The 14775-nt window shown below is 38.4% G+C and overlaps 1 long non-coding RNA gene across 1 annotated transcript; it reads left to right on the forward strand.

Moving 5' to 3' along the window:
* The first annotated feature begins 4240 nt into the window (after nt 1–4240).
* LOC149912993 (uncharacterized) lies at nt 4241–14124 on the forward strand. The gene is made up of 4 exons (XR_016462219.1): nt 4241–4463; nt 4567–4893; nt 9455–9590; nt 14038–14124. It is a non-coding gene; the product is annotated as an uncharacterized LOC149912993 (long non-coding RNA).
* Nucleotides 14125–14775: the final 651 nt, after the last annotated feature.

Genomic DNA, 14775 nt, shown 5'->3' on the forward strand with positions numbered 1-14775 from the left:
GTAAATAATCTGACTTCACCATGCACAGAGATTCCCACCAATTGAGTTCATTGACTTCACTAGATAATGTTTGTCGCTTCTATTAATTTAATTCTATTTTTGGTGCTTACGAGAGATTTATTTGAAAACTATCAAAGTGACAAAATAAGTAGGAGTTCCGTGCTTCACAAATCTTAGATTCCTTTTTTTTTCTTCTTTTTTTTTCTTTTTTTTCCCCCCTATTATTTCAGAATTTGTTTTGCTACTTTCTAGCTCTAACTACTTATAAACTACTACTCCTATAGATGTCACGGTGTACTAGAGGTTATTGGATTAGTTTTCAAAACAGGATATGGTGTTTCTGAAGAACTGTGCTAGAAGTAGTGTACCTGCATTCTTAGTGCATTTTACATATGAACCTTACGTTTTCATCAAAATAGAATATATTAAGGATATATTAAAGCAAATGCATATTTCTTCAAACTTAAATATCATCTGAGAATACCGTACCACTCAAAATGGAAGATTAATTTCAATTGCAGTTTCTTACTTCAGGGAAAACACTTCTCCTTTGTTAATCAAGGCCTCTTGATTAACTTGCTTCTGTTTGCTCCTTAGGGAATAATGCCAACCTCCACTTGTAGCACTGTAAATGCTTCTAATAGGTACATGGGGATGCAAAGGCTCCCTCTTCACTCAACTCCTTTAACAAACACTAAGTAACTCAGTCACATTTTTAAAACCCTATGTGTGAGGGTGTAATCTTCACAGCCCAGTCTTTGGAGAGTTTTTATGCAGGAAACTGGAGAAGTGGGTCACCCCAAAGGCAATGCACAGACTGTGGCATTCCAGTAGGTAAGGTTGCATGACACAGGGCACGAAAAGCCTAAAGCTTTGCATCATTCTACCATATCCATTTTAGACTGTGAACTTACATTAGTAATGAGAGGTTGGTTAATGGAATGTAGGGAAAAGGCTTTCCGAACTAACTGTTATTAAAAAAGAAACTCAATTTTGAACATTCTTAGGACTAATTTACGATGAAGATAGAAATGGAATCAAGTCAACAGGAGAGTAGGGACTTTAAGGAGAACATCTTTCTCGTCCTCTGGCAAGAAAAGTTCAGTCTGCATTGACTTGTTTCAGCAAAACTGAAATGTTTTGCTGAAATGTGAGGAATAGTATGTAAGTGTCCTGTCTTGCAATGGGCAAAACATCAAGCAGAAATACTAGTCTACTCCATCAGCTGACTCTCTGAGAAGATAAAAAGTCCTAATTCCAGAAGCTTAGGAAGAATTCTGTACTATGAAGGAGTGGAAACCTTACTTTATTTCACTGTTGACTGTGAGATGAAATGTGGTCATGTTAAAAACAAAAGAAGTAAAAGGGGAGGATGATTTGGTGACTGTGGTAACCTTGCTGGGGCAGGTCTTTGTACTTTGCCATTTCTTAGCTGCTCATTGTGGAGAAGACATGAAGGTGGACTTACACTGCATTTGGCGACACTTCCGAGATGTTGGGACAAAAGCCTGTCATGGGAGGGTCTTCAAGTGTGCTCTAGGGCTCGACAGAAGAGAAAGCACAAGCCAACGTCTTGCCTCTTGAAGAGTCTAGACTAAAAAGGCAAAGGCAGAGGGTGTTCTTTTGCCACATCTCTATTCTGTTTTCTAAACAAGTGACATCAGGACCAAATGCGCTTCAGCTCACTATTTATAGAATGGGAACAAAGCATTCTTATGGGACATTAGTAATTAAAAAGATATTCAAATCTGTAACTGTTTCATTCTAAAGCAGCTGTTTAAAATGAGAGTAGATAAGGCCCTTGACAACCTGATCTAGCTGTAGTGTCCGTGTTCCTTGCAGAGTAGTTGCACTAGATGGCCCTCAGATGTCTCTTCCAACTCTAAGAATTCTATGATTCTACGATTCTACGATTCTTGTATATTTGTTGTGGCTTCTAAAAGTGATAGTCATGGAGGAGAGGAAGAAAGTAAAAGCAATTGGTCTTCAAAGTGGCAAGGCTGAGAATCTGTTAGTTTTTATAACCTACATAAAAGAGTTTGTTAGAACAAAAGTTGCAGTCATAAGAGTATATAAAAACCTATGTTCATACACAAAAAATATATATAACCTGTATTAATGAACGGATGGGACATTGCAGTTCATTCATACATTACAGGAGTTACAGCTGGTTACATTGTGGGTGTTCAAGTGATGTTCTCCTCTAACCCTCATGTGGCAGGGTTGAGTACTGAGAGGTCCAGGAAAGCCCATCTGATAAATACTTGGCTGAGAGCCACAGCAGGAAGTTCAACTTTTTCAACCACAGGGTAGTTTACTCAACATCTGGCCTGATGGTTGCAGATGAACAGGGCTTTAACCTAGGTATGAAGAGGGAAGGAGATAAAGTGAGGCTCACTCAAGATGTATTTGAGGGATAAGGGGTAGATGTTAGGTCAGCAGCTCAGCTGAAATGCATCTACACCAGTGCATGTGGCATAGGCAGCTAACAGGAGGAGCTGGAAGCAATTGTGCAGCAGGCAAACTATGACATAGTTGCCATTACTGAAACATGGTGGGCTCATTCTCACAACTGGAGTACTGCAATGGATGGTTAAAAGCTCTTCACAAAAGATAGGCTACAAAGGAAATCTTGCATCCTTCTAGGGATACCTGTATACTCTATTTGCCTAAAGCACCTCTGTACCAATGCACATAGCATGGGAAATAGGAAGAGATTTGTATGCAGTCACAGGGCCATGATGTCATTGCTATCATGGAAACTTAAAGGGACAACTCATATTACTGGACTGCTGTCACAAATTCATGAATGGCTGTGTCTTTTTTAGGAAAGATAGGCCATTAAGGTGAGTTTGTGGAGTTGTTCATCATGCAAGAGAGCAGTGAGAGGCTAATATCTGTGACACAGTTGTGAGTGTGTACTACAGTCCAAATCAGAAGGAGAAAGTTAATGAGATCTTCTACAAACATCTGGAAGTAGCCTCTTGATCCTGGGCTTCTTATGGGGAACTTCAATCATCCTGATATTTGCTGGGTAAGCAACAACGTCAAGCATGCATGGTCCAGGAGGTTCCCGCAAAGTGTTGAAAATAACTTTCTGATGCAGGCGATGGAAGAGCCAGCAAGGAGGGGTGTGTTGCTGGACCTTGTTCTTACTAACAAGAAAGGGCTGGTTGGGGATGTGAAGGTTGCAGACAGCTTGGGATGCAGTGATCATGAGATGTTAAAGTTCATGAACTTGTGTGGAAGAAGCAAAGCAATGAGTAGGATTGCTGCCCTGGACTTCAAGAGATATGGTTTTGATCTCTTCAAAGACCTATCTGGAAGTATTCCTAGGGCTAGAGTGTTGAAAGGTAAGGGAGCTGATCAACACTTAAAAATCAGTTCTTTCAAGTTCAATATCAGTGCATCTCTAACAGTATGAATTCAGTGAAAGGTGGCAGGAGACCTGCATGGATGGCCAAGGAGCTCATGAATAAACTCAAAGTGAAGAAGTTCCACAGAATGTGGAAAGAGGGCCTGTCCACTTGGAAAGAATATAGGAATGTTGTCAGGGCCTGTAGGGATACAACAAGGAAGGCTAAGGTCCTCTTAGAATTAAATCTAGCAGAGCAGGTCAAGGATAACAAAAGCTTTTTTAAGTGTGTTAATGGTAAAAGGAAGATTAGAGATAATGTGGTTCCATTACTGAAGAAATAGGTGCCCTGGTAACTGGGGACACTGAGGAGGCATCTGAATGCTTCAGTCTTTGCTACTAAGACTGCCCCTTGGGAATTCCAGGCCTTGGAGGTAAGATGGAGAGTCTCAGATGTGGAATATATCACCTTGTTTGAGGTGGACAAGGTCAAAGAGAATTTAGCTAAAATCAGCACACACAAATCCTGACGGAATGCACCCACATGTGCTGAGGTAGCTGGCAGAAGTGATTATCGAACCACTCTCTTTTGTCTTTGACAGGTCTTGCAGAATGGCAGAGGTCCCTTAAGACTGACTGTTAGCCAACATCACACCAGTCTTTAAAAAGGGAAAGATGGAAGAAGCGGGAAACTACAGGCCGGTCAGCCTCACCTTTGTGTCTGGAAAAGTGATGGAATAACTTCTTCTGGGTGCCATCTCCAAGCAATTGGAAGAGAAGAAGATTATCAGAGGTAATCAACATAGATTCACCAAGGTGAAATCATGCTTGACCAATAATGTAGCTTTCTGTGATGTCATCATTGATAGATAGATGTGAGGGAGAGCAGTGGATGTTTGGTACTTGACTTCAGCAAGGCATGAACTTACATCCTTGTAAGTTTGGGATAGATGAATGGTCAGTGGAGTGAATTGAGAACCATCTGACTGGCAGAGCTCATACGCTTGTGATCAGTGTCAAGAATCCAGTTGGAGACCTGTAACTAGCGGTGTTTCCCAGGGGCTGGTGCTAGATCCAGTCTTGTGCAAAGAATCATAGAATCATCAAGGTTGGTAACGTCTTCTAAGATCATCCAGTCCCACCTATTACCTGTATTTCACACTAAACTATATCTTTCAGTACAACATTTAATATTTCTTGAATACCTTCAGGGACAGTGATTTCAAGACCTCTGTGGGCGGCCTGTTCCAGCACCTGACCACTCTCTCAGTGAAGATTTTCCTAACATCCAACCTGAATCTTTAAGATATTTGCAAAGCTGGTGTTTGGCTGTTAATATCTGAAAATGGATGCCTGACTGACCAATGGAAATGTTCGTGTGGTGAAGCATCCAATCAATTGGCCTCCATCAACATTTAATGTCTCAGAATTAACAGGAAATATTTAAGATTGACATTGAGACTGGATTTCTTCCATAGGATAAGCTGCTTGAAAGCTTCTGTTCCTAATCTTGCCATGCTGGAGAGGTTATGAATATGGTGAGTATCTCCTTTGTTCGCATAATTTCTTTAGACTTTTAGGAGCATTAAAGATGAAGCAGAAAGACCTAAATCTGACATTTATAATTTTCACCTATTTAGAAGGACAAGCATAACTAAGGGACAAGTGCTTAGGTGACATAACTTTATTTAGGAGTCACCAGTGTGTAATGTTTTTGGCAATGTTTATACAGTACTCAGAATTTAAACACTGCATATGCATATGAGTATGATATATGTAATAGCATAGGTAAAAGGACAGTATGGAATGAAAAACTTTTTTCCCATTCCTTAAAGCCCAGAAGTGTGTAGAAGAAATAGAGCAAGGATCATGCCATAGCTGCAGAACGTACTGTTCTAAGAAAGGACTTTAACAATGAGATTTGTAAGTTCTGTCTGTGTATTATTCTTTAAAAATAATTTCAAAATAGTCCATTCTTTTGTCTATTTTAAACGGCTATCAGAGGTGCAATGTACACTGAACCAAGCAGGATGGATTGAGATGGGAAAAAAGGATCTAAGATGCCACCTAACGCAGAACCTGCTGTGAATTGTCCCATGAAAACATGCTAGAAATAACTTAAAGCTGAGGGTTTTTCTCAATACTTCAAAAGTGTCTGACCAAAGTACATCTATGGATATGTACTACTTGACCTCTATCTGCTCTTAGCACTGTTAAAAAGGCTAATTATTTGTAAGCCATTTGATAGCATAATTAGGGGACCTTCATATGGAAAATGGTTTATTTATCAGTTATGTTCAGGAGTGAAAAACTGATTATCTGCATATTTTTGGAGTAGGTTGTAATGGGATTATAAAGAAAACTATTTTGTTTTACTCACATGTTGTAGGGAAGCTAAAGAGAAGTAATTCACTTAATTTGCTAAAGCTATGAAGTTTTATGCTGCAACAATTTGGTTTAACAGATTGAAGGTACAACTAGAATAGGGTACTGGAGGAAATAAAATGATTTTGATTGAGTACAATTAGCCTTGAATGACAATTATAGAGAGATGGATTAAAATTTTTTACTCAGAGCCAGTGAAAAGCTAAATCTGAGTTTGGAGCAAGGAAAAATATGGTATTTGCTTGTTTATAATTCTGATTTGAGAAAAAGCATAAAAGCATTGGCTTGCAATAAACAGCCTCAGCGATAATAAGTGTTAGTTTTCTTTGTGTGAAACCTGCTTGTCTATTCAGTTTTGTTCTAATTATGGGGCAACAGTTTTGTGATGACAAGCTGCCATTTGTAGCAAAGTAGAAAAATAGAGTCAGAAAATGGGATGTCTTTGGGAAGGAAATAAACTTTAGTCTGAACAATTAGTCTATGCAAAGCGGAAAAGTAAAACAGCACTTCCTCTCAAGAGAAGTGAAGTCTCAGAAGATAATTCACTAATAAATGAGATAAGGGAACTGGAGGCTAGCACTGATTAAATTAAAGGTGTGAATTCAGAAATTAACAGTAAAGCAAGATGTCCAGTGAGAAAACTTATACCAGATAGGGTGTGTTGTATAGGGGATTATTCACTCTGCCTGGGAAGGAACTAGCGTAGGTGACCCTATGGTGGGATCTGAATCCCAGAAGGAACTGCATTATTATGCAAAGAAATCACTGGAGAAGAAAGACAACCCTATCTAATTTAAGAGAAGTGGCCTATATTTATAATCTAATCTCAAAGTAGCACACCACAATAGCTAACTTAGATTGACAGGAGTATAAGATGCAATGTTTTCTAAAAACTTTCAAGGACAGAATAAAGATTTGTGATTTGAAGTCACTGGATGAGGGAAAATCTGGAGATACTCCCATCAGAGTTTCTGGATATCCAGAATCATTAGGACAATATGTTTCCATGTTTCATGTAATGCTGACACTAAATCAGAGGATTATTGGGTTGTTATTCTCCTCCCTCCAACCTTAGTTTGCAGTGTTTTCACTGACTTAAAGCACCAGGATATTATGGAATTAAATGGCTCACTTAAAATAAATAGAAATATTCTGTCATTTAGTTTGAACATCACTAGAAATACTGTAGTGTTGTAATTTCATGGTTTATGACACACTCAGTAGATCAAGTGCCTTAGTATTATTATTATCTTTTTTTCTCTCTCTTTTCACAATATATGTGTTTACCTGAAGAGTCTTACAACACCACTCCTTCTCCAATGGCATGATGATTCTTTCTCATTCTGGATGTCTTGAATTTTTTAGCATTAAGTCAGCTGGCAGCAACTGGTTCACAAAGATCTTGGAAGGACATACTCTGAGTGATGATAGCTGTAACAACACACATATAACTCCAATCCTTTTAACCAAATCAAAATCTCTGCTCATAATTCAACTGTTCACACATCTGCTTAGGTTTCTTTCCTTCCTACTGATGGAAGCAGATGGGTGGCAATCTTCAGAATCTGTTGTCCAATGTATAGTGTTTTAAGAAAGGATGAGGAAGGATGAAAGACATATAACAAAAAGAATAAAAGAAAAAAAATTCATTTGGAGTCTGACACAGTGTAAGCTCTGTTGTAGTACCTCTTATTTTTAATGACAGTTATTCTAACAGATGGGCTATGGATAGCAGTTAGAATAGTAGAATTCAATGCACCAAAAACTATGATGGAAAATAATAATTAATTATTAATTATTAATTATAATTAATATGGGAAAATAGCATTGCTTGGGAAGGACTTAATGAAAGTCCCACTTTCTTTCATGCCCTAAGCTGTAAATAAATTAGTTTGTTTCTGGAAACAAGGACTGGAGTGATTTGTTTAGCTAATGGGATATGACTTAATGATGTCATAGTATGCTTAATATTGGGGGTTCTGTTACTGGAACATAGGCTTTGGGTAAAACAAAAAGACTTAAAAGGTCATTCTTCAGTGTTCAGTAAGCCACCAGACCATAGCCATGTTGGAATAACTTCAACAAAGCAAGCAAATATGTTGGTCGTTCTTCTCTAAAATTTGATTCAGTTCAGTATCATCCATTTTCAGTTCCACCCAGGCAAGAAAATAAAAGAAAAGTAATAAAAATCTCTTCCAGTTTCCCAAGGAAATGTATTTTATTAATACTGAGACCTTTCTTCACACTCTTCCATGATCTACTCTCTACATGCTTAGTTTAAAAATATGATAACACAGAGAAAAGAAAGTTCTTCCACTGAAATTTAGCACACAGAAGGAAAAAGAAAAAAAGAAAAAAGAAAAAAAGAAGAAGAAGAAGAAAAAAAGATTAAGATCAGATTCCTCCTAGATATCTTTCTTCCAGAGGTAACCAGTTCAGCTGTGGTCTCTGACTTTCTTCAGAAAAGAAAAGTTCAGATCATTTCAAGATTGCTTTCATACTGTGCTCAGTATGTCTACTGTTACTCTTGAGTTCAGAGACTAAGTAAACTCTGGAAGCAAGCATTTTTTGCAGTTGTCAGTTGAAAAGATGCTACCATAGTTGCTGGGTTTTTTTAATGCTAGTATAAAATTGAAAAATCTTTTTATAATATTCCTGTTTTTAATAATTCTCCTTCGGTTCACACAACTGAAGCCTGATTCCTAACTGAAATATTCTTATCTGAAATGAATAGAAACAGAATAGGTATTTCTCTACAACTGTCTGCTCATGAGTACAACCTTACTGGCATATGTTTTGTCTTTTATGAAGGGTGGAAGGAAAGCATATTTCTTATGCTTTAAAAAATATTGAAACGCTATATCTAAGTCATCACGTTATGTCACTGCTCATGGTCAAGTTATTCCACCTAATAAGGAACGTAAATTTAATTAAATTTTGTTGCATGTATAGAACTGCCCACTTCAAGGATTTCTGATGAAACAATTTTAAAAATGTAATTGTAACATGAACTATCCAAGCCATTCAACCTGAAATCAAACAAAAATTCACCAGAGGTTTGTTATTTATGTATACTACCTCACCTGAATCATATATTTCCTATGGATTCCTCTTTGGGATTGTGTGTCTCTATTCCTCCTCCTTTTAAAACTTCATATTTTTGGAACAAGTGGCACATGTGAAATCTAATGAAGGTTTTAATGGAATGCACAAGCTGTTGTATGTTATCAAGCATGTTCATTACTTCATGTTTTAGGACACAGGACATCACGGAGCCCTGCTGGACTGATGAGCTTATGGCCAGGCACAGTTATAGGATTATTAGCAAAAGAATTAAAATCACATTGAGAGACTTAGGATAGATGAAGAGCCTGTTGTGTGAGGCCACACATTAGCACTGATTCTGAGAAATGTTGATTTATGTTGACGTCAGGATTTTATCTCTGGTAGTACAAAAAGAATTAGCCATTTTTTCAAGGTCACAAAGCAGTTCAGTAGTTAAATCCCAGCTATAATCTGGATCCTCTGTATTTCTGCTTAACTGTCCTATCTGCTGTACCATATTGCATTTTCTGTTTTAATCTGTTAATTCTAGAATTCCCCAAATGCAAATAAAATAAGAGGCCTTTTCTGCTTCTTTTAGTGTATACAACTCCTTATCCTTCAGTGTTTGCAAGGCTGTAGCACAACACCCCTCTGGCCTTTTCTTCTCAGATGCAGTTAAAGGAAGGACAGAGTAGTCTCCAGTGCACAGGAAAAATCTAGTTTCCCTTTCCCTCAACTGGTGTTGCAGATGCAAAACCCAGGAGACAATGAGGCTAAGAAGGTCCATGCAAAATTTTCTTGAAAGGTAATCATATGTCATCTTACAAACATTCACAAAGTTCTGAAATATTTTCAGATTTTTTTGTCCATGATCCTGGTGAGCGCTGGATTTGAATATAAACTGTAGAAGAGTACTGCAGTATTTCTGGGTGATTTGATACAAATACAGTAATACATTTGCATGTCAGTTGGAGTATTTGACAAAATTACGCATAACCTATCATACCTTGTATGGTAAACTAACCCGACCTTGTTATATTCTCCCAGAACAATCAAATGTAACAAACAAACATTGCTTTATAGATTCATTTAATAAGTACGGAAGACAGCCCTTAGCAGCAATATTATTATATGAATTAGAGACCAGACACGACAAAACTGGCAAAAGCACTCAACAGATTGCTTATTCTGACAGTACAAGTTGGCTCAGGTGTGCCATATGGGAGAAGAACGTAACTTGATCTAGTATGAGATATGGAGGTTGGCAGTCCTGCCTGTGGCTGATGGAGCTTGATGATCCTTGAAGTCCCTCCTAACCCAAGCCATTCTATGATTCTATAATTCTTTGATTCTTTGTAATCTACAGCTCTAAAACCTGAGTATATAGCGACAACACAGGCTTACAATGTATATCTTCATTTAATCAGCTATCAGGTAATTCTAGCAGTAATTTGCCCACTAATGAAAGAAAGTGAACACAGGATGAATTAAATTTGAACATCAAACAAGCCAGCAATGATACAAAATGAGAATAAACATTACACAGAATACAATTACTTCAGAATGTAATTTCTCAGATACGTTGTCTCAGTTAACATACACAAGGCTTGTAGCATCATGCATCATTAATACTGCAGAACATCTTGAATTACGGGAGTTAGATTTCAGTTGCTTATACCTTTGCCAAAATATAACATTAGGTTGAAGTTTTATGCAGGATATCTACAATGTCTAATTTCTAAAATATTAGTCAAACAACTTCAGTTGTATTCCATGTCAAGAACAAAGAGAAAAGCTGTTATATCTTAAAGAAAAAAGAAGGGTAATGTGAGAAAAACTAATAAAGCTTGACTACTGATTGTACTGAATGTTTGTTCATCAATGAACTGGGTTCCAGTATTTCTGAAGACAACAATATTAGGCCTGCAGACATGTCATTAATGTCTTACATGCAGTTTCACAGAATCACAGAATTGCATGGGTTGGAAAGGATCTCAAGACATCACTGTGTCTAATCCCCCTGCTAAAGCAGATTCCTTACAATAGTTCCCATAAGTAGGCATTTGAGTCTGCTCTACAGAAGGAGACCTCACAACCTCTCTGGGCAACATGTTCCATTGCTCTGTCACCCTTAGAGTGATGAACAAGTGAGACAACTGCTCAGAAAATGTTTTACACACTTATAATTAAAGCAATCAGACCTTGCAGGTCACTGAATCAGACACCGTGAAAGATAATTAAAAAAAAGATGGTCAAATCCTGTGTTCTTTCAAAGACAGCCATTGGTGATCCTCAGTCTTCTGGCCTGATTCTGATCTTGAGAAGGTTTTTCACAGAATCACAGAATGGCCAGGGTTGGAAGGGACCTCAAGGATCATGAAGCTCCAACCCCTCTGCCACATGCAGGGCCACCAACCTCCCCATTTAATACTAGACCAGGCTGCCCAGGGCCCCATCCAATCTGGCCTTGAACACCTTGAAAGGGACTTTGCAGAAGAATGTCAGAAAGAAAAGTCAGTCGTTTACAGCACTTGAATGCTTTGCACTTTTAAATATCCAAATGTGTCTCCTACCTCAAGTCTCAAGGCTAGTAGTTGGAAAGAATTTTATTGACCTTGCTGTTAAGCGATAGTGACCCTGAAGTCTCCTAGTCATTGGTTCTTTATTCAGACTTGAGAGTGAAAATGCTCCTGCTATTCAACAGTTCCTGTGCCAAAGCAAATCTTTCTCCCACAATTTTGTCTCTTATTAATATTTTTCATTATTATTTCTCATAAAATATATTCCTTTACTATCTTTGCCTCTATGTCCTGTTTTTCAGCATTTTTGATGCATTGTAATTTATGTTACCACTCTGGAAATTGTTTTGTACAAAAAGATCTAGGAATCCAGCCTAATTAAGAAAGATGCAAAAATTGATTTTTACAAGAGTCATTTTGGCCAGTGGGTGCTGAAGACAAAAATTCCATTTGTTAATTGATGTCATGAGCAACCTGCTTCATTTCTCTGTGTTATCCTACCTCTCTCCCATTTTTTTCTTGTCTTCTTCTCAGACAGTAACAGTCTATTTCCATTTATGTTCCTATCCATTACTTGGTATGATGGGACCATGATTTTTATGCTTACTTTCTTTATTTTCATACTGGCTGAGAGGACAGTCACCAGTTTGGAAAGTTGTAATATTGCACAAGATAGTGTATAACTGTGTGGTGTGGTTGACATACCTGAGGGATATGTTGCCATCCAGAGAGATGTAGAGCCTCATGAGGTTCAGCAAAGCCAAGTGCAAGGTCTTGCAGCTGTGACACAGCACTATCAGTACAATTTGAGGGACAAAAGGATAGAGCACAGCCCTGCTGAACAGGATTTGGGGTACTGTGGATGGCAAACTGGACATAAGCCAGGAACATGCTCTCACTTGGAGTACTGCATCCAGATGTGAAGTCCTCAGTACAGGAGATACATCGACCTGTTAAAGCATATTCAGAGGAAGGCCACAAAAATGATCCAGGTGATGGAACACCATCCCTACGAGGACAGGCTGAGAGAGCTGGAGCTGTTCAGCCCAGAGAAAAGAAGGTTCCAAGGACACTTGATAGTGTCAGTATCTGAAGGGGGCTACAAAAAAAAAAAAAGGGGACTAGCAGGATCTCTTGTGATAGGAAGATCTAGCAGGATCTGTTGTGATAGGAAAAGGGAAATGATTTCAAACTAAAAGAGGGGATATTTACATTTGATTGTAGGAAGAAATTCTTTACTCAGAGCATGCTAAGGCACTGGAGCAAATTGGCAAGAGAAGCTGTGAAGGCCCGATATCTACAGGAATTCAAGACCACATTGAAAGGAGCCTTCGGCAAACAGACCTAGTGGTTGACAACTCTGCTCTCTGCAGGAGAGTTGGAAATGGATGATCTTTAAGGTCCCTTCCATCATTATATCCAATCAGATTGCATATAAGGAAATTTTTTTCACATAGAGAGTGATGAGGCACTAGAACAGGTTGCTGAGAAATGTGGTGGGTGCCCCATCCTTGAAGACTTTCAGAGTGATCTAGCTATAGGTGTCTCTGTTCATTGCAGGAGTTGGACAAGATATCCTGAAAGGTCCCTTCCAACACAGACAATTGTATTATTTAGAAGAATACAAAGAAGATACTGTTCTTTTTGACTTCAGGAAGTGTTACATATGGCAATGAGCTGATCTTATGCCTATGCAGAAAAACCAAAATCACTCCATTCCGGCCAGTAGCTTTAACTTAGACTTGAAAATTAGATTCTATCAGTAACTTTTGTCTGGGTCTTTTTGAAGATTGCTAGAGGAATTTTTAGTAATATATTACATACTCTAACATATTTAGCATTGTTCTATTAAGTGAAAATTATCACACAATTGCAAAATCACAGGTGTTGGAAGAGACCTCAGGAGATCACTGAGTTCAGTCGCCTGGCTAAAGCAGGTACTCTACAATTGGTCACACAGGTGGGTGTCCAGACAAGTCCTGCATATCTCCACAGAAGGAGATTCCACAGCTTCTGGGCAACCTGTTCCAATGCTCCATCATCTTTACCATAAAGAAGTTCTTCCACATATTACTATGGAACTTCCTATTTAGTAGTTTTAGGCTATTACTTCTTGTCCTATTGCTACACACTACTGAGAAGAGCCTTGCCTCCGAGCTCCCTTTTGATTTTTATAAATATTTATTAAATCTTTTCCTATCTATTCTTTTCCTAGGACTGAACAGCCCAAAGTTACTCTGTCTTTCCTCATACAGGAGATACTCCACGCCCTTTATCATCTTTGTCCATCCACTGAACTCATTCTAGGAGGTTCTTATCTTTTTGAACTGGGGAGCCCATAACTGGACACAGCAGTCTAAATGTGACCTAGAGAGGCAGGATCATCTCCCTTGACCTGTTGGTTGCACTCTTTTTAATGCACTCCATTGGCCTTCTTGGCCACACACTGCTGGCTCACGGCCAACCTGTTATTCACCAGGACTCACAGGTCATTCTCTACAGAGCTCTTTTCCTGCAGGTCATCCCTTAAACTTACTGATCCATGCAGTTATTCCTCCTCAGGTGCAAAACTCAACATTTGTTCTTGTTAAACCTCATCAGATTCCTCCCTACCCAACTGCCCAATCTGTCCAGATGTTGTACAGTAGCACAAACTTTTGGTGTCTCAGTCACTCCTCCCAGCTTTATATCATCAGCAAACTCACTGACAATTGTCTTTATCCCTTCATCCAGGTTGTTGATGAAGATTTTGAACAGGATGGGACCCAGCAACAAACCCATTATGTACTTGTGTAACAGAAAAAAAAAATAAAAAAATTCCCAATGTTATGAAGAAACTATAACACAAAAGTAAAACAAAAAGACCTTTCATATCTTCTTTTGTTTTCCACGAAACTCAGGAGTCCAGATGTAATTCCTTGTTCAGAATCATTCTCAGAACCTACAGGTGTGCAGGAGGTAAGTGCAGACATGGCTGAGCTGGTGAGCTCATGCTGAGGTCTGATTCTCAGTCCGACCTTTAGTCAGTTTTCTAAGAATGGAGAATTTTTCATCCCAGGTTCTTAGGGAGAAATGCTTCCTTCCCTCATATGGCTATATGCTAGGATAACTGACTTCAGAAGAGATTAGAATGTGTTGTAGTAATCTAAATTTACAGAGCATTCCAGAGAGTCAGCTTGATTTAGTAAATAGGTTTTGAGCTTAAAAAAAAAAAAGACTGGAGATAATTAAAGAATAAGTAATTAATTAGTGTAGGGTGGGGAAATGGAATCCTTTCTCCATGTCTGGCCAATTCGTATGCCATGCAGAGCCTTACCCCTGCTCATGAAAGTACTGTAGTGGGCAACAACCTGGCCTTCCACACGTTTTACTGTTTTACTTTATATCCTTGAAGACAAATGCTGTGGAATGTTTCTGGTTTGGGATTTCCTTCTGGGTAACACAATACATATGTTAAAGAAAGAAATTTAA

Source organism: Phasianus colchicus, chromosome Z, assembly GCF_987193195.1.
Source record: "Phasianus colchicus chromosome Z, bPhaCol1.hap1.1, whole genome shotgun sequence".
Lineage (NCBI taxonomy): Eukaryota > Metazoa > Chordata > Aves > Galliformes > Phasianidae > Phasianus > Phasianus colchicus.